The sequence below is a fragment of the Lissotriton helveticus genome, chromosome 5_1, assembly GCF_964261635.1.
Source record: "Lissotriton helveticus chromosome 5_1, aLisHel1.1, whole genome shotgun sequence".
NCBI lineage: Eukaryota > Metazoa > Chordata > Amphibia > Caudata > Salamandridae > Lissotriton > Lissotriton helveticus.
In genome coordinates this window covers 1324927318-1324951519 of record NC_136065.1, presented here as the reverse complement: position 1 = coordinate 1324951519, position 24202 = coordinate 1324927318, and the positions used below count along the sequence as shown (strand labels likewise).

The 24202-nt window shown below is 40.8% G+C and overlaps 1 protein-coding gene across 1 annotated transcript in view; it reads left to right on the top strand.

Annotated features, from left to right (window-relative positions):
• PTPN7 (protein tyrosine phosphatase non-receptor type 7) overlaps window positions 1-24202 on the top strand; it is a 219391-nt gene that overhangs the window by 105492 nt on the left and 89697 nt on the right. The gene's annotated exons all lie outside the window — the stretch shown is intronic.

The following is a 24202-nucleotide window of genomic DNA, read 5'->3' as shown; positions in this document are numbered from 1 at the left end:
CTTTACACACAGGGTACAGTGTCCAGAATGTTTTGCCTACATGCAGTGGTTGGAAGGAATCTCATTTGTTAATCATGGCATGCAAGACTCTCTTAAAGAGAAATCAAGCCATAATCAGTATTGAATCTATTTTCCATTCTCTCCATACTTTTGCTGATAGTGAAAAAAGCAACATTTCATATTTTTCTGCCAAAACATCAGTAGCTTCTTATGTTCACAGCTCAGTTGGAGGAGGGTAAGTCATTCCAGCTTGTATGACCGGATGCATTTAACGAGTTTCCATTGCTGGTGCTTTTATTACAAAATTAAATAGGTCTGAGGCTTTCCAAATGGAAATCATGGACAGAATCTTTGACACACAGAATTTGGTAGGTCATTGTGCCTGCCTTAATTGGGACTGTGGTCACCTGGACAACACCTGGTAGCCCCTCGCCCTGCATCATACTCGACTCTTCTCTTCCCAAGAACCGCCAGATCAACGCCTTATCCTCCACTTGCTTCAACACCCTCTGCATATTTCGCAATACCTTAAAATGGATTCCCCCGAAGCCTGGAAGACCGTCACCCACACACTCATCACCAGCAGACTGGACTACGGACCCGCCCTCTACCCTGGAATCGCAAATAACTCCTCCACAAACTCCAGACCGTCCAGAACACTGCCGCTAGACTCATCCTCAACATCCCACACCATGGTCACATCACCCAACACCTCCACAACCTCCACTGGCACCTGGTCGAAAGAAGAATAGCCTTCAAACTGCTTACACATGCTTACAAAGCCCTCCATAACACCAGACCCCAATACCTCAACAAACGAATCTCTTTCCATGCCCCCAAGAGAAACTTCCGCTCTGCATACCTAGCCCTAGCCATGGTTCCCCGCATTCACAGGGCCAAAGTGGGTGGCAGATCCTTATCCTACCTCGCGGCTAAGACATGGAACAAACTCCCCCACAGCATCTGACGAAGCACGACACAGCACCAGATCAGGAAGGATCTCAAGAACTGGCTCTTCAAATGACCGAGGGAGCTGCGCCTACACAAACACCCTCCCCCCATGCCTTGGTGAGTAGCACGCTTTTAAACCCCTGATTGATTGATTGACTTACATCCATTCACTGTGTAATAAGCTCTTCAAAATCAAGGTTGGATGAAGGTACCTGTGGGATCTTGAGTGAACTTGTGTTGAGGCTTGTGCGAGTGAGGGTTGAAGAGATTGTTTAGCCCATGGCTTGTAGATCCCACCCGTTATCAGGACTGATTCTTTACCTTGGAGAATCATCTTACTGGCTTGGTAAGACCGTTTCTGATCAGCTGCAGTGCAAGGAATTCTGGAGTCCCATACAAAAAGTTGCTGTTTGCAATATTATTTTACGGTCAGTTGTTATATGGCCCACTCTTGTAGGCTCTTGTGCAGCTGCCAATAGTCACATTGATGTAGCACCATTCCTGGCTCTGACATCTACTTTATAAGAAGGATCACCAGGGCTGCATAAGTGTATCTTTCTGTTCTTGAAATCTATACTGCATAATTTTCTATAAATGCTCTGTTTCAGGAATCGATGATTTTTAGTGGAAAGGTGCTTTGTAGTATAAAGTCATTTTGGCGTGGATGATGATGCAATGAAGTATGATTTGCCACAGGCAGGACAGGTCTTTTGAACTTTTTACGTTTCCAGGCGTCCATGTGGCCCTTTCTCCACCCAGTGATGTAGGTGTGTTAAATAGGGCTGGGTATAATGAATTGACCAAAATAACTTGCGCTACTTTTGGCCCAAAGAGTGGCCTGTCGTATAATAAGTAATCGCCCCAATTTTACCAATAGAACTTCAAGAAGAGAAAAGAGATATCAGTAAATGATTTGTCGCCAAATTAAATTTAAACCTGGAAGTGGGCTCTAAAAATGAATCATTTAATGGGGAAATAGATTAAGGCAAACAACTATAACTCATTCTGAACTCTTATTGAAATAAGAGAGCTTTCAAATAAATATATTCCCAATTCAAAAATCTATATCCTTTTGATTAAATCAACGCATTTATATGCTGTCAATTTCCCGGATTATGTAGATTTCTTGTCCTATTTCCATTACTGAATTAATGAAAGCGAATTGTCACTTCGAAATTGAGTTGCTCTCACACAACTAGCAGACCGGTGATGTGTATTTGCAAGTGTCAGCATATATCGTCTTCGGGGTCGGTTGTAAATTTAGGGAGGATGCCCGTGTAAAAGGTGGTGAACACCAATTAAATTGGACATATTTGGGTATTCACAGACTTCACTTTTGTAGGTATGTTTCTACCATAGAATGGTCCTGATTTACTTCTGTTAGGGGCAGTATTGAATCAATTTTCAGGGCGAGAAATGGGGATGAACTCCCCGAAAACTGGTGAGGGGTAGAAAAAGGGGTTCTGCCTAGGAAAAAATATTTTCTCCAGGAAGAAAAAAGTTAAAATCAAAATGCACAGATGCCTTAACCCCTTGGCCGCGGCAGTAATTCCGCCCCGGCGCTAGGGGGAGGGGGTGCCGCGCGGCGCCGCCATGCTCGTGGCGGAACCACTCCGTCACGAGCCGTGGTGGCGCTGTGCTTGTAACGGAATGGTTCCGTCACGGCCCGCCCGCCTAATAGAACGCTCAGCGCAGGCGCAAAATCAACGCTGCGCAGGCGCGGCGGCCAGGCCGTGACGGAACCATTCCGTCACCAGCACAGCACCACCGTGGCTCGTGATGGAATGGTTCCGTCACGAGCATGCAAGGGGTTAATTTCGTTATTCGAAAATGAATACTTGTTACATTTATACACTTGAGTACCTTTTGGGAAGCTGTCACAGTTGCAACTTCCCCGGAGACCCTGAAATCATTTGAGAATGACAAGAAAGGTTGAAATGTACCTAAAGCAATGACGTAAGCCTTCAAAACTTTGTGAGTCAGACAGCCCAGCACTAAACTGGCCCTGTCAGAACAGTGGTACATGCCCCTGATTTCCACTTACATGTGTGCCCTTACTTTTCCCTAATAAGTGAATGCCACTGTGTCTATTTGTAGTGTGGTTGTGCTGTGAGGATCACATTTGTGGGTTCTCAGGACACACATGTATGTGAGATATCTATGAATAAAACATGTTTCCCTTGCCTGGCACATTCAATATGCTCTCAGTCATTTACTATTACCTGATTCATAGGCTCCAAAGGAATCCCACTGACTCAGAAAGCTCAATGAAAGACACACCTTCAGACCCATTGGCACCCTATCCTCTTTGCCCTGCCGTCATGTGCCCCATGACACTTAGCGAAGCCGCACTCCACTTACCAATTGTGTCGTATACTTTAATGATGCACGCAGAAAACATCTCACCCCAATGGCAAATTATTCCTTTATCATTGAATACCTGAAGGCCAATTGGCTCTCACTTCATGCATCATTACATTTTTTTAAAGGGGCCCTCGCAGATCACCCTAAGCAAAATTTTAGAATGCTTATAATTGGTGAATATTAAAGAAAGTTTTTTCTCTGCACTTGATGGCCCATTTAAAGTACTCTAGTTGTGCTCAAACCTTGCTTTGCTGGTTGTGCCGTTCAGTACTGCCTATCAGCCCAATTACCCTCTGTATATACTTTAATTGTGCTTCAGACTTGACATCCTAAACATTGTTCTTCTGTCTCACTCTTTGTCACTGGGCTCAGAAACTCCACACCCCGGCCATATATACTTTGACTGAGTGTCTCACATTACACCACTGACTTTATACACAATTCTGTTTCAGCTTCTAAACTATCTTTGTATGTTTATGTTCTTAAACGTACACCACAAGCCTATATATTCTAATTGTTCCTCAACCTGATATAACTGGATTAGCATAGTTCATCTGTTTCTTACAAGTTGTATCATTATCTTCTTCAGTTGTGCCTGAGTCTCAACCCCTTCCCTTATATTCTTGGTTATTTCTGACTCCTTATTCCCTGGCCTTCTGTGGTCCATTTTGTGCAATAACAATAATAGTACATTTTCACCTCACTCCTTGTGTGGAAGGCTTCATATATTTACATTTTCCCCAAAACTTTACACCATAACTATCACATATTATTTCATTGGGCTATACAGTTCAATTGTGCCTCATACATTAAAGCACTGGCCTCATATATTATACTTGTGTTTCACACCAATATAATGATGGGCCTTATATACTTTCAATATATCTCACACCTTCCAACACTGTCACATATAATTAAGTTGTGAATCACACAATGCATAACTAGCCAGGTGCACTTTAATGATGTTGAAAAAGAAAACAGACTCTTTGGCAAGCTAGAGAAAGCCTAAAACATGTTTATGCAAAATAGCCAGCAAGCATCAAAAATAGGCCAATGTGAGGACTTCAATTTCCCTGTAAGATATCTGCCTTTTCTGCGTGGTCACCACAGATTCTTTCCTTTTGCTGGACCCTCTGTGCACTTTACCTCTTCTGTGCCTGTGCCCTACATTTAAACATGATTGAATTAGAAATATTCTAAATGGCATATTTACCTTGCCTATAAGTCTAATATATGGTACAAAGTTTACTCAGGGCTTGGAAGTTAAATGCCACTACTAGACTGCAGCATCTCTTGCGCCACAAACCATAGTGGCAGTGAAAACATGGATTTCCGCCAACCATTGTATTCAGACAATAGCAGCATAACAATTACAATTCGGCCTGTCACAATAAGCCCTTTTAAGAGGTCAAAAAGACCCTTTTAAATATTAATAAATCACTACTATGTAGGCCTTGTAGCCTACAAGGCAGGGTGATGGCGTTTAATGCTAAGACATGTGGAAATGTGACCTTAAAAGGTAATTACAGTGACTTGCAGCTAAAAGATATTTTCACTGTAGCAGGCCTAGCTGTCCTATGTAGATAAGCAGAGTACATAATAAAATGGAATACTGTGTCTAGGATATAGGACCAGCTAGAAAAACAATTACAATTCTATTTTAACAGTTACTAAAAATCTAATTCAATGGTGAAGTGTTTTATAAATATTTAAAAAGAGTAACTTTCAGAAAGTGACCTTTTCCTGCCTGAATTTACTGGAAGCTAATTTCCATCGGCGGAATGGTGAAAGGCCACCCAGGAAACAACAGTCTGACCTGAATTGGCAGCGATAAGTCCTGTGAACAGGAGATGCCGGGTGGTGTCTGTTGCCATACTTGTTGACACATCAGTATCAAATTCTTATTGAGTGTAAAATATAATTAATAGATCTCCTGGGTGCACATGTAACACTTGAAAGGGTAGAGTGAGCCTACCAAGGCAAGTTTTGTGGATCCACTGCTAGGTTGCTGAAGACTCTGCTTTCGTCCTACAAGACTTATATCTCTGAGTTTACATATAACACTTGGGAAACACTTTAAAGATGAGAGAACAGGAAGCAAAGTCAATTCTTGTGGATCCACTCTCTAGTTGCAGAAGGACTCAGCTTTGCTCCTACCAGATTTTTGTCCCAGTTTGTTGTGCGTACAGTGGCTGCCTCAAACTGGGTTTTAGTGTTAGATGTGGGAGGACGCTACGATTACCATAATACACGCAGAACACATACTCCCAGTGTGGAAAGGTAGGGCCGATGTCGACCAAGAACTTTCAGTGTTTGCCCGGCGATAGTCGCCTCTCATACCATTCAATATTACCAAACAAAGAGGCAGGCGCTGGAGACAGGAAGGCAGGAAACAGGAGTTTATTCCGACGGAGCAGAACACGTCAAATCAGACAACAGAGTACCTTCTCGAGGTGCTCTAACTGCATCTCTGAGGCCTGGCCTCTTATACACAGGTTTATGGCTTTATTACATACATTGCATCCGTAATGTTTCTTTGAAGGCCAGGAAAGACATCCTTGGAATCCCCGGTCCAGGCCCGTTCCCACACATATCTACAGTAGAGTTCCCACCCCGATCTCAGCATGTGGTGGTTATCGCGCAGCTGGGCATTCCGCTGGGAACGGGAGAGTGGGTGATCGGTCGGATCTGGAGGTGTGAGGGTATTGATTAACCACCGCTCCTTTGATGTGAGGCGAGGTCCTACTGTAGGGAGCAATAAACTGCATCTGTCGGGCTAGGTGATGGCCTGGGATCAGGCCGGACAATCGACCAGGGAGGAAGAGGTTATGACACACAAAATGGCTGCCACCTACGTGCGTGATGGGGCCTAAAAGGGACAAGATGGCGTGGCCACTGTTTCGCGATGTTCACTTTACTTTCAACAGTGGCTGTGGTGAACATTAATGAACGCCGCTTATGTATACCTAATTTTAGTCATTTTCCACACCAGTGTTCAGATCCCAATTTTAGTTTCCCGAAGACTTTCCTCATCTTTAAAATGCTCAAAGTGGGTAGGGTAGACCCCAGGACCTTTTACCTCATTGGTTTAGGTGTCTCCAGGAGTTATTCCCGCCCACTAGTTCATGCCAGGCATTCAGGTGGCACCAACAACAAAACCACAGATGGGACACTGTTCCTAACGCAGGGTGCAAACAGTCACCCTTGCGTGAGGGTGCAAAAAGTCACCCGTATATTTTAAAAGAGAGAACTAAAAAAGAAGAAGGAAAGACATCCTAGGTGAAGTGGAAACCCACTAAGGGAAGTGAAAAGCACATATTTTGTCCTTTATTGCCCTCACACACCCCAAAGGAGTGTCATGCTTCTTCATCGGGCGTTTGCTCCTCGTAGGGCCGGCGCTGCAATTCCCTACGGTTCCCCAGAAGGGTCTCTTTATCGGAGATCTTTTCATGGACTGCCGGATGGTGCATGTGGGTGTGAGGGGCTGGGGTCCCATGAGGGTGGTCAAAGTGCGTGCCTAGTGACACCCATTCCAGAACTCTTCCTGGATCTGCAGAAAATTAGAAGAGGACTGGACCTGCTGTCTTTGACCTGAGAGGAGCCCAGAAGGACTGGGCAAGCTCTTTCTTGTATCTAGGATAGAGAAGTGGGCTCCAAGGGTCAGTTGGGTGACCTGCTGTTCAAGCTGCAGAGATACAACAAGCTACAAGGGGAATTTTCCGGGACGTACCAGCCACATATTGACAATTGTACCAGGACTGGAGCCTACTGATGTCCTTTAACTGATACCATGTGAGTCCCCTGAGTTTCTCTGGGGCTTTAGAAGTGTAAACCTGGGTTGGGCTGGGAATTAAAGAAGTAAATCAGAAGGTAAAATCTTTCACCAGTATAACCCTGGTTGGTGTATCTGACACGCACTCATTCGCTTCATGGTGAGCATCAAATTTCCCCTAGGTGCCGGTCAAAAGCAACCAGTAACTAATGTTGAAACTTTACTTTTTTATCACTATTTGTGCTTTTTAGTGTAATTTCTACTTCAAAATTTTTAAATACTTGCTTTGGTTTACCTTATTGGGTTTTTGCCATTTTGTCTATTACATTTTACTCTAATTCAATTTGGAATTTTCATTGTTTTTCTTTTTGACTTTATTACTGTTCTGATGTTGCACAACTACTTTATACATTGCCTCTAGGTTAAACATGTCTGCTCTGTGCCATAGCCAACAGTGGTTGAGTTCAGGTTAATTTAGTGACTTTGAGGGTTTACCCTCACAAGGTTTGTGATTATTCCTTGAGGTGGCTGGTCACCAACCCCAGATAATAATCTAATTGATAACACTCCTTGTTTTGCACTATATTGAGGTAGACGCAATTGCTGTACGGAATACAAAGCAATTAAGCATGGATGGGATGTCCTAAATGTTTGGAATGCTGATGAGGTAGTTCACAATAGTAAAGCATGATTTTCTGTGATGGGACTAAGATTGATGGAGACAGGGTCAGAAGTGTGGTACATGCTGGGTTGAAATAACAACTGCATCTTTGTTCAAGCCTAGGAGAGGTTTTGAGGGAAGGGAGTTTGTGCCAGTCTCAATAAGACAACTGGTTGTTTTTTACCATTTAACATAAATTCAGCATACTGGCATTTCTGATGTACAGGAATCAGAGTATTCATGACACAGCTGGCACCTATTGGGCTGTGTACAATAAATGCTGGCATACGATCAGAAATGGGGAACCAGGGACCTTAAAGGAGAATAGCCCCGCCAGGATTTGTCTGGAAGACTCCTTGGAACAGTTTGGCCTATGGGGCTTCTGGGAGACCTCAGGGACACATGAATGCTTTAAAAACTTGTTGAAAAAAAGTTATCAGGAGAGTCTCCTAGTTGGAGTATAAACCAGCACTAGTGGCAAGGGCCATACAAAGGCAACTCCTCAAGCTTAACCTACGCACCGGCTTTTTAAAAATTTCCAAGGAGAAATTCTTGGGGCACGCCTAGGCTTATTACCCTCTGATTTTTATTTACGACCCTGGCAAAGTCCCTCACTACCGTCTTGTTGTTGACTATGTGGAGAGGAAAGGGAAGACATTATACATTCTACTATGAGAACGCAGAGCACTGCTGAGGCCACTCTTATACCATAACAGAATACGCACATGTAGGCTGTCAATAAAAGTGAGCTTCTCTGGAGAAGACATACAACTGAGCTGCCATCTGGTAAGGTTCCTGAACATGGTAAAAAAAAAGGCTAAAATGAATAAAAGCTGTTGACGTTTATTATGAACCTCGGGTGGAAAACACTGCAGATGCAGTCTCAAAAATGAAATAAAAATTAGTTTACTCGGACACAATACAAACTTAAAACTCCTACAATTACTCATTGGACATCTTAATTGCTTGTTTTGTATAGCCAAAACGTACTTTTCAAATCTCAGCTGTCGCTAATTTGCACCCTATTGCATAATTTGCACAATTCTCCCATTCTCAACTGTTTGGAACCAAGAGACTAGTTTACCTAGTAAGTCTGTGTCATAGATACCTTACCCTATCATACTTTGAAGCACATGATGCACCTTATTTGCCTAATTTGCACAGTTAAGATATTACTTATATTTTCAACTGCCATTATTCAGCATATTTTAACACAATTTGCACACACCTCTCCAATCTCAACCATTTCTGAACAAAAGATTACTCCATCTAGCAAGGTAGCAACATTGATTGTTAGAAACCATTTCATTTACATACATTGTCAGCTGATAACATAAATGTAACCTAAACCGTCACAGTTTATTTTACAATTTTTTACTCTTATTTTTATTTATTTTTTATGTATATTATTGCAAAGGTTTTTTATTAATCATGCAAAATAAACTTACTCCTACTCTTACCCATGTGCTAGTACCCACAAATTCAGAGATGTACAAATAACCACTACTCCTAAACTCCATGGGCACGATTCACAAAGGTAAAGTGGGATGAAAGTATAACGTTACGGCTTTCAGTATTCACAAAGGGTATTTACTACTCGTAAATGACCTTTGTAAATTTTGAAAGTTGTAAACTTCGATTTTCGGTATTCACAAAGGACATTACCGGGTAGTAAATGAGCTTTGTGGATACCGAAAGTCATAAAGTTAGACTTTTGTCTAACTTTACCTTTGTGATTCGGGCCCTATATCTTTTGTTCTTTTCAGAAATACATAGGTTTGCTTGATACCCATTTTTCACTCTACATATTTTACCAGATGAATTGGTCTATACTCGGTACACAATGAATAAACATTGTACGGTACAGCTCAGTTGTTGGCTCTGGGTACCCTGGGTTCTTGGAGAACCTACAAACTCTTCATATCACCGCAATTACGAAGGCTCTATATCGGCCATTTTGCAAAAAGTAACAGATGAAAACATTGTCACAAATGGCAGGGTTTTTTTTCCTATTCATTTTAAGTATTTTTTGCTTTCAACAGTTAGGGGTCTATTACGATGGCGCCCACCATCACACCGGGAGATGGGACCGCCCGCTATGTGTGCGGTGGTCCTGCATTTACAATTAGGATGCGCCCATCACAATGATGGGCGCATCCCGCACTTTTTGCATTGTGGCGGGCGGTGCTGTCAGCAGCACCCGCCGCCGTGGTCAGGAAGATGCCTGTTGTCACAGCCACAGCCAGCTCCACTGGAGAAAAACCCTTGGTGTGGCAGCCAGTCTTCCACTGGACCACCAGATAACAACAATGGTTACCCCCAGTCCATTTAGGATGTGGCAAACCCTCAATCTTTTTATATTCTTGGCATGGTGGTCCTGGGAAGGGAAATGTTGAAATGTCCCTGTCATTATGTGATAAAGTTTACTGTGTATCATGGATGTCAATATTTCGTTTTCCAGTAACAAACCTCTGCTGTAAGCCATTTCAACATGGCAGCCCACTTGGCATTCAACAGTAATAACACTGCATGCGCCACACTGGTGGATGTATTTTAATTGCAAAGATACCCTCCAGGCAAGTGGAGCTCTCTAATTATGGTGGGTTCTATGGCTTGTCCTCCATCAGTCATTTCCATTTCGTCCCTTCCAGGTATACTGTCAGAACAGTACAAGATAAAAAGAGGACACCAAGGGATCTATTATAATGCCAGGCGGATTGCCACCGCCCATATGGCGATCGGCCCACCATTATTCACCGCCCGCCACCCATTTCCCCCCACCATATTAGGATAGTGGGGGGACCCCGGCAGACAGAAAGACCATCTGCCGGTTTTCCGCCAGTCCAATAGGTGACCGGGCGGAAAAGGGGATTGATATGGTGGCGGTATCTGTAAGACACCGCCATCCATATCAGGATGCAGGCGGTGATGTGCCTCGCCGCCATGGAAAGGCATGCGGAGTCTGCATGTGGGGGCTGTTGGGTAGGTGGGGGGTGCACATGGGGGGTACCTATGGTACCCCCTGCATTTGCATGCACAACGTGGCAGACACTGCGCGGTGCCTGCCACGTTGCGCATACAAATGCACAAATGCCTTTTTAACATTGCAGCGGGTGCTGCTGAAAGCACCGCCAGCCGCAATGTTAAAAATGTGGGCTGCGCCTGCCATTGTTGCGGGCGCATCCTATTTGTATGCGCAGGACCGCCACACACATAGCGGGCGGTCCCATTTCCCTATGCGATGCCATCGTAATAGACCCCCAAGTGTCGTAAGGATACAATATGAACAAACATATTAATGCTGGTCAAAAGGTGCACAGAATGCTGCAATAACGTCTGTCCACACCATTTCGTTTCCATGTAAATAAGTTTTTTATGTATTTAACATTAATAAGCAATGGAACATACAGTTCACAGACTTCATTTACATTTCTCCATGAATTACACTGCCTAACAAGAAAATATGCTTCCCACACCAGATTTCAGTGACTAAATAGTGACTATTATGCCTTCCCCATAGGGGCTACACTTATACGACTGGATGTAATAAAATGTGTTTGAGTGTAGTAAAGCGAATCTTCTGATTAATGATGCAAACTAGAAAACCATTCCCTTCAAATGGCCTTTAAGTGCTTTTTGATGCATACATGTCTCTTAACTCAACTCAATGTTGTGGTCACAGCGGTAAATTACCAGTTACACTTACTCCAAAATATAGGGACCGATTCACAAGTGTAATCTGAGACATAATCTCAACTTTATGACTTTCAGTATTCACAAAAGGCATTTAGGAGTAGTAAAGTTAGGATTCCTAACTTTACTACTCATAAACTGAGAAAAAATCCTAACTTTACGACATTCGGTATTCACAAAAGGCCTTTAGTAGTAGTAAAGTTAGGAATCCTAACTTTACTACACCTAAATGCCTTTTGTGAATACCGAAAGTCGTGAAGTTGGGATTTTGTCTCAGATTACTTTTGTGAATCGGGCCCATAATGCCCTTAATCCACTGCACCTATTAGGTGGAATTGATGCGATACTGTAATGTTTTATGTAATAGACTGCCAAAGAAAGTGACTGCAAAGAGCGCAACAATGGCACAAATGTGCAGCCATGCCGGGGCAAAACCTCCAAACATTTCACACCTAATATGACTGGCTTTGCATACTTTATTTGTGCCTCGCACCATCCATCACTGGGTTTATGTATTCCATCACTTCTCTGCAATTCTTCAATCATATCTGACGGGTACAAGCTGCCTTGTATGGTACATAGTCCGCTATGCAAGTGTGAATTAATAATAATAATTAAATAAAATATGCCCCACTCCTAACACCACTGACTTTATATAGTCCACCTTCCCCAAACATTACACCATGTAAAGCCAACATTGAAATCAGTTCACTGGCTGCGGTAGAACAAGGAATCAAGTTTAAGATGTTGTGTATGTTATTGAAACCATAGTAGCAAAAAAACCCTCTGGCACAAGCAAAGACTCAGCCCCTACAGCATCTCATCTAGGAGTCTCTGGTCAGCTGCACTGCACCAGAGCGGTCAGCAAACCCCCTAGAAGCTGTAACACAGACACAGTAAGACAGGAGCCCAAGGCCCAAAGCCTTGGAACACTCTGAACCATCTCTTGAGGGCAGAACCCACATATGTGCACTTCACAAAACTATACATTGCTAACCTTTGACTTCTTAAAGAGAACTAAAGACTATTAGATACCCCAGTAGTTTAGGAGTTGCTTATGAGACTATGAACAAGTCTCAACGAAACCTCCAATCAAATTAGCAGTACATTCTTAATCGTTGCTGAACATACAAACAAGTGAGTAATTTACAATTTCATTGATGAAAATATTTTAGCTCAAACTGCCCACCCTGTCTTAGCACACAGCCAGCACTCTGCTCTGATGTCACAGACTTGCAGCCAATCAAATGACTCGTGCTCGCACACTATCCTTGTGATGCGGCTTTCTTATACTCATCTCTTAGCACCAGCCTTCATGCCTGCCAGAGCACAGTGGGACTGACAATGCACAGTGCCCAGCACCTCACAATGGTTCTACACACTTCAGTTGTGCATATGGCCTTTTATCACTGACCTCATATCGTTGAAGAAAGTTTCAGGCAACATATAACGGACTTTGCCGCTTCAGTTATTGCAAGACACTCTGCTCTTGTCTCTGCACGCTTCACTACTTCTGTGTTTAATAACTGTGGCGCTCAGGCTCACATCCGGCGTGAGCAGAAAACAAGAGTGAAACCCTGCATATGGATTATTCATATTCAGTTCTCTCCAGGAGCACATCTGGTGCGAATAAACATTGGGTCTTACAAACTTGTTTATGAGATACCATCTGTCTACCTGTTGCATTTAGCAAGAATGTATTTTCCAAATTAAAAAAACAATTGCTTAACTGTTTACAGAAAACATTATTCCATGATGCTTTGTGCGAAGAGTCTTGTAAAACAAACACTGATGGGATACATAATTCATAGAAACTATGGGTTCCAATAGGTTAGCGGGCGGATCGCCACACCCCGTATGGCAATGGCGTTCCGCCGCTAAAAACCACCGCCCGCTCTGTATTCCCCCGCCACATTACCATGGCGGACTTAAGACCGTACAACGGTTTTCCGTCCGGTTGCAGAGTCGACCGGGCGGAAAAGCAGCTAACATGGTTGCGGTGTCTGGGAGACAACGCCATCCATATTAGCATAGATGAGGGGTTGTGCCTTTAACGCCGCCACGGAAAGGCATGTGATTTTTGCCATTGGGGGCCCGTAACGGGGTGGGGCTGCACATTGGGGGTACCTGTGGTACCCACCTGCAGTTCCATGCCCAACATGATAGGCACCACGCGGTGCCTGCTACGTTGTGCATGGAAGTGCATGACATGCCTTCCTGGCATTGCGGCAGGCGGTGCTGGGTGCACCGCCCACCGCAATGTCAAGAATGCAGGATGCCCCCGCCAGTGTGGCGGGAGCTTCCTGATGTCTGCGACAGGACCCCCTCACCAATGGCTGGCGGTCTCAATCCCCGGAAGGATGGCGGGCGGATAAAGTCCGCCCGCCTTCCTAAAGACCCCCTAAACCTCTCTTCTTTCCACCTGCAAGAAAATGATGCACTATTTCAGTTGAACATGTTGCATTGTGTGCACTTGTAATGTACATACACATTCATGAAGAACTTGTTTTGTGCAACGTGTTGCCCAGTTTATAAGATTCACTCATGCTAGATTATGGCTTCTTGGGGCTCTCAGTAGTTTGCTGACAGAAGAGAGAGGGAGTAGCCCTACGGGACTGAAATGTGTCAGGTTTGTCTTCTCTGGCGGGTGCATGGCTTCAAAGTTGTTACTAGCAGATTTGAGATTGCAACCACAGTTGTATCAGAGCAATCTATCATTAAGTTTGACGTGAGGATCATACAAAGTTCTTTTAGATCATGGACCATTCATGCATGACATCTAGTCTTTTTAAAAATGTCAAAACCCAGGAGCTGATGGAGGCTTGAAACGTATACATGGACATATAAAATCTGCCCAGGGTCAACCATTATAAATCCTCAATTGGTCATGCAGATGACTAGGTTGGGGTATATGTTTTTTAGTTTAATGGTGCTAAAGCCTATCTTGTATCTTTACTAGCAATCCATTGTCAGTCCTACCACATCCATATTGTGCTCTTCCGACTCGAATCACTGACAGAATATCGACTACAGAAATATCAACACCAAAAATATCGAAGGAGAAATATCGATGTCCACAATATCGAAGTCCTATCTTCATTATGGAAAGTACAAAAATATCGGGAAAAAACTATCGTTATCAAAAATATCGTTGTTAAATGTTAAAAAAATTATGTAAAATAATGTAAATAATACATATGATTAAAAGAAACATAGTTAAAAATATTAAAAAATGTTTAAAATGTAAACAAACCCATAATGTTAAAATAAATTAAACATATATATATACAATATAATATATATACTTACTTAATAATATTTATAAATAATTATTGTAATAACGTATAAATTGTTAAAAACATTTGATACAATCTAAATACATAAATAAACATACAATAATAATATAAATACAAATATAAATATAATATATAACAAATTAAAAATTTATTTTTATAGCAAATTATACACTATATTAACTAAAACAGTAAATATTGGATAGCGTAGGGGTAAAAATTACTATTCCAACTCCGGAGAGTGCAAACATAGGGAAAGTGTTGGAGAGCGTAGTGGTAAAAATTACTATTCCCAATCCAGAGAGTGCAACAGTAGGGTAAGTGTTGGATAGCATAGGGGAAACAATTAATATTCCCACTCCAGAGAGTGCAAAAGTAGGGAAAGTGTTGGATGGCGAAGGGGTAAAAATTACTATTCCCACTCCAGAGAGTGCAACAGTAGGGCAAGTGTTGGATAGCGTAGGGGTAAACATTACTATTCCCACTCCGGAGAGTGTAACAGTAGGGAAAGTGTTGGATAGCGTAGGGGTATAAATTACTATTCCAACTCCAGAGAATGTAACTGTAGGGAAAGTGTTGGATAGTAGAGGGTTGCATTTAAAATGCTTAGCAATTTTTTTACATTAAGTAACCAATTATTAATTAATGAACAATAATATATTTATGAATACCAATAAATTAAAATTAAAAATTACTATTAAAATTAAATTACTTACCACACTATTCCCCTAAAAACCCACAACCCATTTCTAAAATAAATTAACACAATTGATATAATAATCACTTAATCAATTTATACAAATTAATTACCAATTAATAATTAATTAACAGTAAATTAAGTATCAATACCAATGAATACAATTTATTAATTACTTTATTATAATTAAATTACTTCCCACCCTATTCCCCTATAAACTCACAACCCACTCCCACAATTAATATAATTAAAAAAAATATCATTCAATTAATAAAAATGAATCACCAATTAATCATTAATTAAAATAAATGAACAGAGTTAATTTTATTATACATTATGAATACATTTCAATTAATATTTAATTAACAATGAATAATGTATCAATACAAATAAATTAAAATTATTAATTACTTTAAATATAATTAATTTAATTCCCACCCTATTTCCCTATAAACCCACAATGCACCCCCACAAAAAAGTAACATAATTTATCAAATAATCAATCAATTAATAAATATTAATTACCAATTGATAATTAATTAACAATAAATTAAATATCAATACTAATAAATTGAACTTTAATTCGAACCGCAATCCCGAAATCTAGACTTTCAATGTTTAATAGAACGCTAATTCCTTATTCCAAAGTTACACACTGGCTTATATCACATACACTAAGCCTTTAACTTTAATTCTGTGTTTGCTTAAGTTTATTTTTTTTATTGTGATTTTAAACGACTTGTTGTCCTGCTTCCTTATTTTGAATATCTGAAAAAGTCCCCTCTGCCGCACACTAGGGATTTACGGCCACATGCATCATTGTATCATTTTGCGATTTCTTAATTGCGAAAATTAAGGAATCGCAATTAAGAAATCGCAAAATGCTATGCATTAGGAAATCGCAATTTTTTTGCGATTTCTTAATTTTCCTTAATTGCGATTCACAATTTGCGAATTGCAATTAAGGAATCCCTTCCCATTGATTCCTATGGGCCTAGAGGCCCATATGAATGAATGGGAAGCCATTCTCATTTTGCGAATCGCAATTAAAGAATCGCAAAATGAGAATGCTATTTCAAGGGTGCAGGGGGGGTCCAAAGGACCCCCCCTGCACCCCTGAAATTTAACTTTAAGAAAATCTTTCACACACACATGCCCCAAGGGCACGTGTGTGTGTAAAATGAAACTTTCACAAATGCATTTTTGAAAGTTTTCACAAATTAGCATGAAGTTTGCTAACCGTTTGCGAATGCAATTTACCTTGATGCATGTGGGCCATAGAACCTTGCAATTGATAATAAATGACAGTATGTTAACAATGATTTAAAATATTGTAAATTCACATCAAGAAAGAGGGGAGGCAGAAGCATTGCTAGTACATACAATCTACTTCCATGGCACAGCGCATTCACACCTCTTTGATCTTTTGGTTAAAATATTGTAAACTAACATCAATATGAATTAAAATAAGCGGCATAACTACTATTGTGTTTTGGATTTTTTCTGCACGTTTCCCTGTGCTATATCAATATATCTCTATGAGCTGGATACTGGTGTAATTATTAAATCATGACAATATATGCTGCAACTATTTTCACGGAAAAAGAGAAATGTGTATTGATCCCCTGGCGATTTGTGGTTGCACATTAGTTATAATACAGGCGGTATCTAAAATGCACATGTTTATGTGTGATATGTGTAAGTATTATATTAATTCTACACTTTCCTAGGCAGATTAAGGGACAGGTGCTTGTGATGTCACTTTCAGTAATGTCTTTGAGGTCAAAGAGCATGTAATGTCACTTCCCTGGCAGTTTAGTGAACTCATGTCCATGATTCCAAGGAACACTGTATTACAAAAGAGGGCGATGCGCCATTGGGCAGATACATGTTGTCGGAGCAATATGTGCACTAATACAGCTGTGCAGAGAGAGTGTTATTGATGGAGAGGGAGTCCCAGCAAAGGGAGTGCTGTCTGAGCCATGCAGAGTAAATGATGAGAATGTTGGCGATGGTGATGACTTATGAAGAAAAATGTCAATCCCTGGAACTTGTTTAAAGAGATCAAGTATTGGATGAGCTCTCGCAGGGCTGTATATTCAAAACTTACTCTTCAGGTAACCAGAGACAGACTGCCAAACAGGCAGAGAGCCAATACAACTCATTTTAAAGTGGTTCCTCTGAGAGGCAGGAATTCAATGAGGTAAGACAAACTCTGCTGCAATGAGACCTTTGTACAAACTGCTGCCTATAAACCCTCCATTGTCACCTTATTAAATGGTCTGAAAGATGGTGATTAAGGACATTCTGGACAAAGTAATGGCAACAGGCACATTCCTCACTGGATGCAAGCAGAAGCAAGGTAGAAGCTTAAACTCATATTAGGTAGTTACTATCAGCTTAAACTTTGATTCTGTTCCTTCACTCTGCACTGCTCTGACAGTGCTCACTATGTTGTGACTCATTTTGTATCAAAGCGTTCCTTCTGCATGGCTGTGTTAGTGCAAAGCCAGGTAGGACAGCATTTGTCGATCTTAGTACACACCACTCCCTAGGAGTGCAAAGAATGACAGCCAGGAACTTCATTTAGGCCCATGTCGAGCGCATGCGCAGAGCGAGAATTGCCCAGCAGGGCCAGTGGACCCCTGTTTTAGGGCATGGTTCTTGGGTCATTGAGGGGCAGGAGAGTTCAATTGGCACAGTAACCCATCCGCTCCTCTGGTCATACCTGAAGTATTCTCGATTTTTAAAAACATATGAAAGAGTTTCTCTAAACAAATTAACCAGAAGACTGTCAAGCCTTTTTTGCAGTATGATCTGTGCAGCAAATGAGGGTGATTTAGCCTGATCTTGTATCCAGCCGCAATTAGAAAACTGGATCCCAGATCCGGGCCAATCTTAGCGAAATATGCTGATTTTGTGCAGATGTAATTTGCTGGTACCTGGATACTTTCAGCTCTGCAATACAGTTTGTCAGCTTTGCGTTCAAAGTAGCAAACTCCTATTTTTAGGTCTGGTCTTAAGGCAACTTTAGATTTGAAGCCAGTCTTATGGTTTCTGAAAAAAATAATCAATATGATACATTATTGTATTGTATTGTAAATGCAGTTATATAGTGCGTACTACCCCTGATGAGGCGTCAAAGCACTTTTTCGGCGAGTAGCATGCTACTCCAGAACCCATAAAGGATTAGTGGTGAATTAATTAAGTGAAATATGAAAGTAATTTGAGTGGTGGATATGTTAGTCAGTAATTTGATTGAGAAGGATAGTGGCGAGTTAGAAGAGGGGAAAAGGTTTTCATTTATATAGCACGTGCTACCCCTGATGGGGGCGTTGAAGCGTTTTTTTTGTGAGTAGCAGGCTACTCTGGAACCCATAAAGGATTAGTAGTGATTTAGTATAGTGAAATTTGAAAGTAATTTGAGTGTTGGATATGTTAGCCAGTTATTGGATTGAGAAGGATAGCAAAGGGATAGAAGAGGATAAAGGTTTGCATTTATATAGCGCTTGCTACCCCTGATGAGGTGTTGAAGCTCTTTTTTGGCAAGTAGCACTCTACTCTGGATACCATAAAGGATTAGTGGTGAATTAGTATAGTGAAATATGAAATTCATTTGAGAGGTTGTATCTTACTTACTTCAAATTGGCTATGGGTCAGCCCACTTATCAGTCAACAGGACAGCATACATACAATCGGGCCATTGGTCAGGCTTCACATAATGGCTTTCTTGCCCCTGTGACCTAGGCTCGGCTTGACCCATTGGACAGCAATTTTCTGTTTGGTTTGTGTAAGGCACTTCAAGCGATGGCATATTGTTTATTGTGTGTCTGTCTAGAAGCACAAGAGACGACGAAGTTCCTCATTGAGATACTCCCTTCATCCGTACCCACGCTGCAGTTTCACCCTCATCCTTTGCTGACAGGAAAGCCGCCATGTGATGCCATGCTGCATCTTGACCACTGATTGTGCCCTAACAGGTTTTAGCCAATCACCTACCTTGCTAATATTAAAGAATCTTGAGATTACATTCAGGTACACCTCTAGATGAGTAAAATAAGCTGTTGGTACAACTTTTGGGGACGGTCCAAAATATAAAAAAAGAAAACTTACCTTTTCCACCGCCTCTCCGTCTCTGCTTCTCTTCTCTAGACCGGTCAGGAAGAGGCTACAAGAAGCACCTAGGCACACAGGCTCCCTGTGTGCCCAGCGGAGGAGCCGAGAGAAGGAACCGCCACTTAAGTATGGGGCAATGGGTAAACAAACTTCAGGCATTAGCTATCTTGCAATGAGAGTGAATCGATTTTGCCTGATCACGTGCATATCAAACTTAAAAGAAGTGTGCTTCAGTGCTATGGTACGTGGACCAATGCTGTACTTTGCCAATGCTTTTTTCGTTCAGTTCTTTATCCTTCTCTAATTTATAGATATCCTTTTGTTTAAAAAAAATTGTTTTCAAGTTACAGTAATTAAAACGCAATAGTGCGTTTTCCTATCATGTGTATTACAACTAAAAAGGGTTTCTACACCTGTCCTGAGTACACCTGCTTGCTTGGAAGCACCTATACTATGCTATTACAATGATAGGCAATGGAATCGTGTTAGAAGAATTTGTTATTGCTTATCCAACAGGTTTAGGTGGCAGTATGTTCTTTTTATGGATGTGCTTGCAAAAAAACAAATAAATAAAACCCATCAGGCCAGCTGCCAAGGCAAGATGTATTGTTTTTGCCAGTGCTTGTTTTTTTAAAAAAACTTTTGGCTAGACCAAATGCAAACGCCTCACTTAAAGGGTCATTGGCATTATTTTTGTTCAAGTTTCATCATGGTTGTGAGCCAGTTGAAAGTTAAATCTTGATGCCAGTGCCATCAAGGAAAATACCACACTTTTATTTCTCACTTTCAAGAATGCTTAGGAGAGAAATTATGACTTGGAGGAAGGTTTTTGACTATTCCAATGTCTTCATGTAAAAGATATGCATGCACCATAAAAATGCAGGATGTATCCCTCTATACATGTAATCACACTAATACCAATTTTTATGGTGCTATTTTTTTCTTTAGTTTCTTTTAGACCAATACTCATATCAGTGTAGGGTGTTAGAGCTCTTCGCATCACATAAATATACGGAGGCAATGAAACATACAAGTGTGTAAGTCAATAAACAGGAGATGTTACACACGAAGTTAAGGTTCACAAGGAGTCGGATTCACATATCATCTACACTGCCAGGCATTACATGTTGAGAGAGCTTCTAATAGATCTGACGACCATCTTGATAGGGGCATTTTTGAGACTCTATTCCACCCGTCATTGAAAATTCATGGAGGCTGACATCCAGTGCGCCGTGCAGTATTCTGATACCTCACTGCCATCACCAGTGTCCCAAGTTACCTGTAATTTGCAGGCAGCGGTCTTCCTAATGCATGCAGTAAATCATTGTTTCAGCCTGCCCTTGGATTACCTGGTTGGCTGCAGATCAAGCTGCAGTAGCCCCATGTCACAATAAACCTCTTTATTATGTCTGAAAGCCTATTTTTAACATGAGTAAGACACCTGTAAGTGGGCCTTGGCACTTACAAGGCCTAGGTTTCTATAGAATCTATGAATGTTATACATCTCTGCCAGAGCATTGACATTCTTGCAGATGAATTAAGAATTAATCAGTATTGGCTCTCCTAGCAACAAAAATGTCTTAATGACCTCAAAGTTGACTCTTTGGCCTATGAATATGTGTTCCATAAGAGAACCCAGGCTTTCAATGCTTCTTAGATTTGATGCAACTTGAAGCACGCCCCACTCGGAGGCTTACATTTAGGCTTGGTTTTCTTGCTACTAGAGCCCGCAGGGCCAATTGGCACCAGCTAAAATACTATGGCGGTCTCTGGGGCTGCAGTGTGTGGTATGGAATCCATTCTACATGTTATGGTGCTTTGTACTAAGTCAGTTGCATGATGTAGCAAACGCTTGCTTCCAACATTTAAGCACTACAGGACTACTAATAATGATGCGCATGCACTTTGTTGTAAAACTGATATTGTTCTGATTTATCTCGCAGTGGCTTCATAAGTTTGGCAGACCTGGCTTCTTACCAATACAGTAGAAGAGTAGAGCTGGTAAATATTTTCAGATGCTTGCGCATATCTTCCCAATAGTGACTCCTCTCAAGAGAGCAGCCAGAAAAATAAAATACCCCCCAGTCTGAACCATGTTGCAAACAGCTCTGCGCGAAGGGTTGAGCAAGTGAATCCGGCAGTCATTTATGAGATTGCTTCCTCTGAGAGATTTCTGAAATTCTGAAATTCTTAATTTTCCTTACTGTGGTATTCCTGTTTAGAATATCTTTGTAGAATGTTATCTTTCCTTCTTGTTCTTGTTTATTTTCACTTACAAGTATTCTTAGTGTCATTTAACTTCTATTTCTATTTCTATTTCTCACCAATTTACGTCATGTCTAATATAGTTGTACCTCCACATTTTTTGCCAGTGGCTGAAGAACCATAAATGGAATGGGACTTATGGTACCCAATGTTTTTGGCCTATGTTGATGTTTTGAAAGAAGAAGATGGTCGTTCCCCTAAAATAAAACTTGCCCTTTTAAGAAACTGTTAAGGGGGTGGGCAGGTTTAAAAGAATTAGCTTTGTTGCGCATGTTAGCACGATCTTGTGCTTTTGAAGCTATCAATTTTGAACAAGTTTTAAGAGACCAAATTATGATGAAAACTAAAAGTAAGAAAATTCAAGAGCGATTATGGATGGGCACTGAATCTTCTTTAAATGCTGTAAATGTGAATATTGCCAAAGGTATTGCACAATCTGAAAAGTTTTTTTGCCAAATTAGGGGTCAAGTTGTCAAAGTCAACGAGATTGTGCCCGAAGTATCAATAGTAAAGGAACAACCTAATTCCCAAAAATTCTGTGCTTTTCCGCCTTAGAAAGATATTATGGGAAAAGATAACAGATTTTTTGGAAAGAAATCTCAAGTTGTTTGTTATAGGTGTGGTGGTTTTGATCATGTTGGAAGCTACAAAGGTTGTCCTCCTTGGAACAAGATATTTATCAAATGTAAGAAATCTGGACATTTTAGCAAAGTTTGTAAATCTCCTAAAAATTTTTTATTTCATGACACATGAAGAGAGCGAACAACCCCAGAGATCAATAGCCTTTTGTGTGTTGATAACACTAATTTTAAGGGCTTTCCCAGTGACAAGATATCAATAAATGGTATAGAAATTACTATGTTGGTCGATTCATGTGCTTGGTTCAGTATTATAGGCAGAGATATTTTTGATGAATTTTGGAAAACTAAAAAAATATTTTCTCCTGACATTCAACCTGGTGGTTATTCTGGTCATAAAATTGATCTTGATGGATTTATGTGGGCAGACTTAAAGTTTAAAGGCAGAAAAACCAGAGGGAAAGTATACGTAGCCACCAAAGGAGTATCTATCCTCGGTTGGCCGAGAATATATGGGTATAAAGTTAGATCCTAATGCCTTGTCACCTGTTTATGTTGTACTCCTGACAATGATGAACTTGCAAATGAACTAAAAAACAAGTTTCCTTCTATTTTTACAGATAATTTATGGTAATTTGTAAATTTTAAACACAAAATCATTCTCAAGGAGGGTGCTATTCCTGTGAGACAAAGAGTAAGAAATGGAAATGTACCATTAGCGTATCGTGACAAGTTAAAAAAGATTTTGTTTTGATTTAGTTTCTAAGAACATCATTGAGCCCACAGAATCCTCTCCATGGGTTTCTAGAGTTGTTTTATCCCTTAAGAGCAATGGTGATCTTCGTTTATGTGTAGACCTTCGCAGTCTAAACAAGGAAATTTGGATTGATAGACATCCCCTACCCCACATACATGAACTAATCTCTACACTTTCGGGTGCTTGTTTTTTCTCTACTATAGATCTAGCTAGTGCCTATCACCAGGTAGTTCTACATGAGGAATCAACATTCCTGACAACTTTTGTTACACCTATAGGTATGTTTCAGTTTTCCAGCCTGCCGTTTGGCCTAGCCAGCGCTGCGTCTGTTTTTCAAAGGCTCATGAAAGAAGTCCTGGAAGATGGTCCTGGTGTTATCGCCTTCCAGGATGACATTCTAATTTTTGGGAAGAACTATGAGGAACATGATAAAAATTTAGAAAATGTATTAAAATGTGTACAAAAGAAAGGTTTGACATTGAAATTTTCCAAATAAAAATTCAGACAAAACAAAGTCGAATACTTGGGACATGAAACTTCTAGTAACGGTATTAAACCTAAGCCTAATCATGTCCAAAGTATTTCTAATGCTCCTGCTCCTACTACGAAAGAACATATCGTTTCTTTTTAGGATTGACAGAATTTTACAGTAAATTTGTACAGGATTACTCTTCTAAAGTTCATCCTTTAAGATCAATGTTAAAGAAAAAGGTAAAATACATCCGGAACAAGGAACAACAATTTGCTTTCGAACTTCTAAAAAAAGAAATTATTGATGCACCATTTTTGAGACCTTTTGAGGTCGGAAAGGAATGTATTGTAACTGTGGATGCCAGCAACATGGGTTTAGGTTATGTGTTAATGCAAAAAAACACGGACGAGGAATATGTTGTTTCTCATGCATCCAGAACGTTACGTGGCGCTGAATACAATTATCCCACCATCAAAAAAGATTTATTAGCATGGGCTGTGCAACATTTTCGTCAATTTTTCTAGGGTATCAAATTTCGCAGACCACAAGCCTTTAATCAAAATGTTAGCTGCTGGGGGTGGTA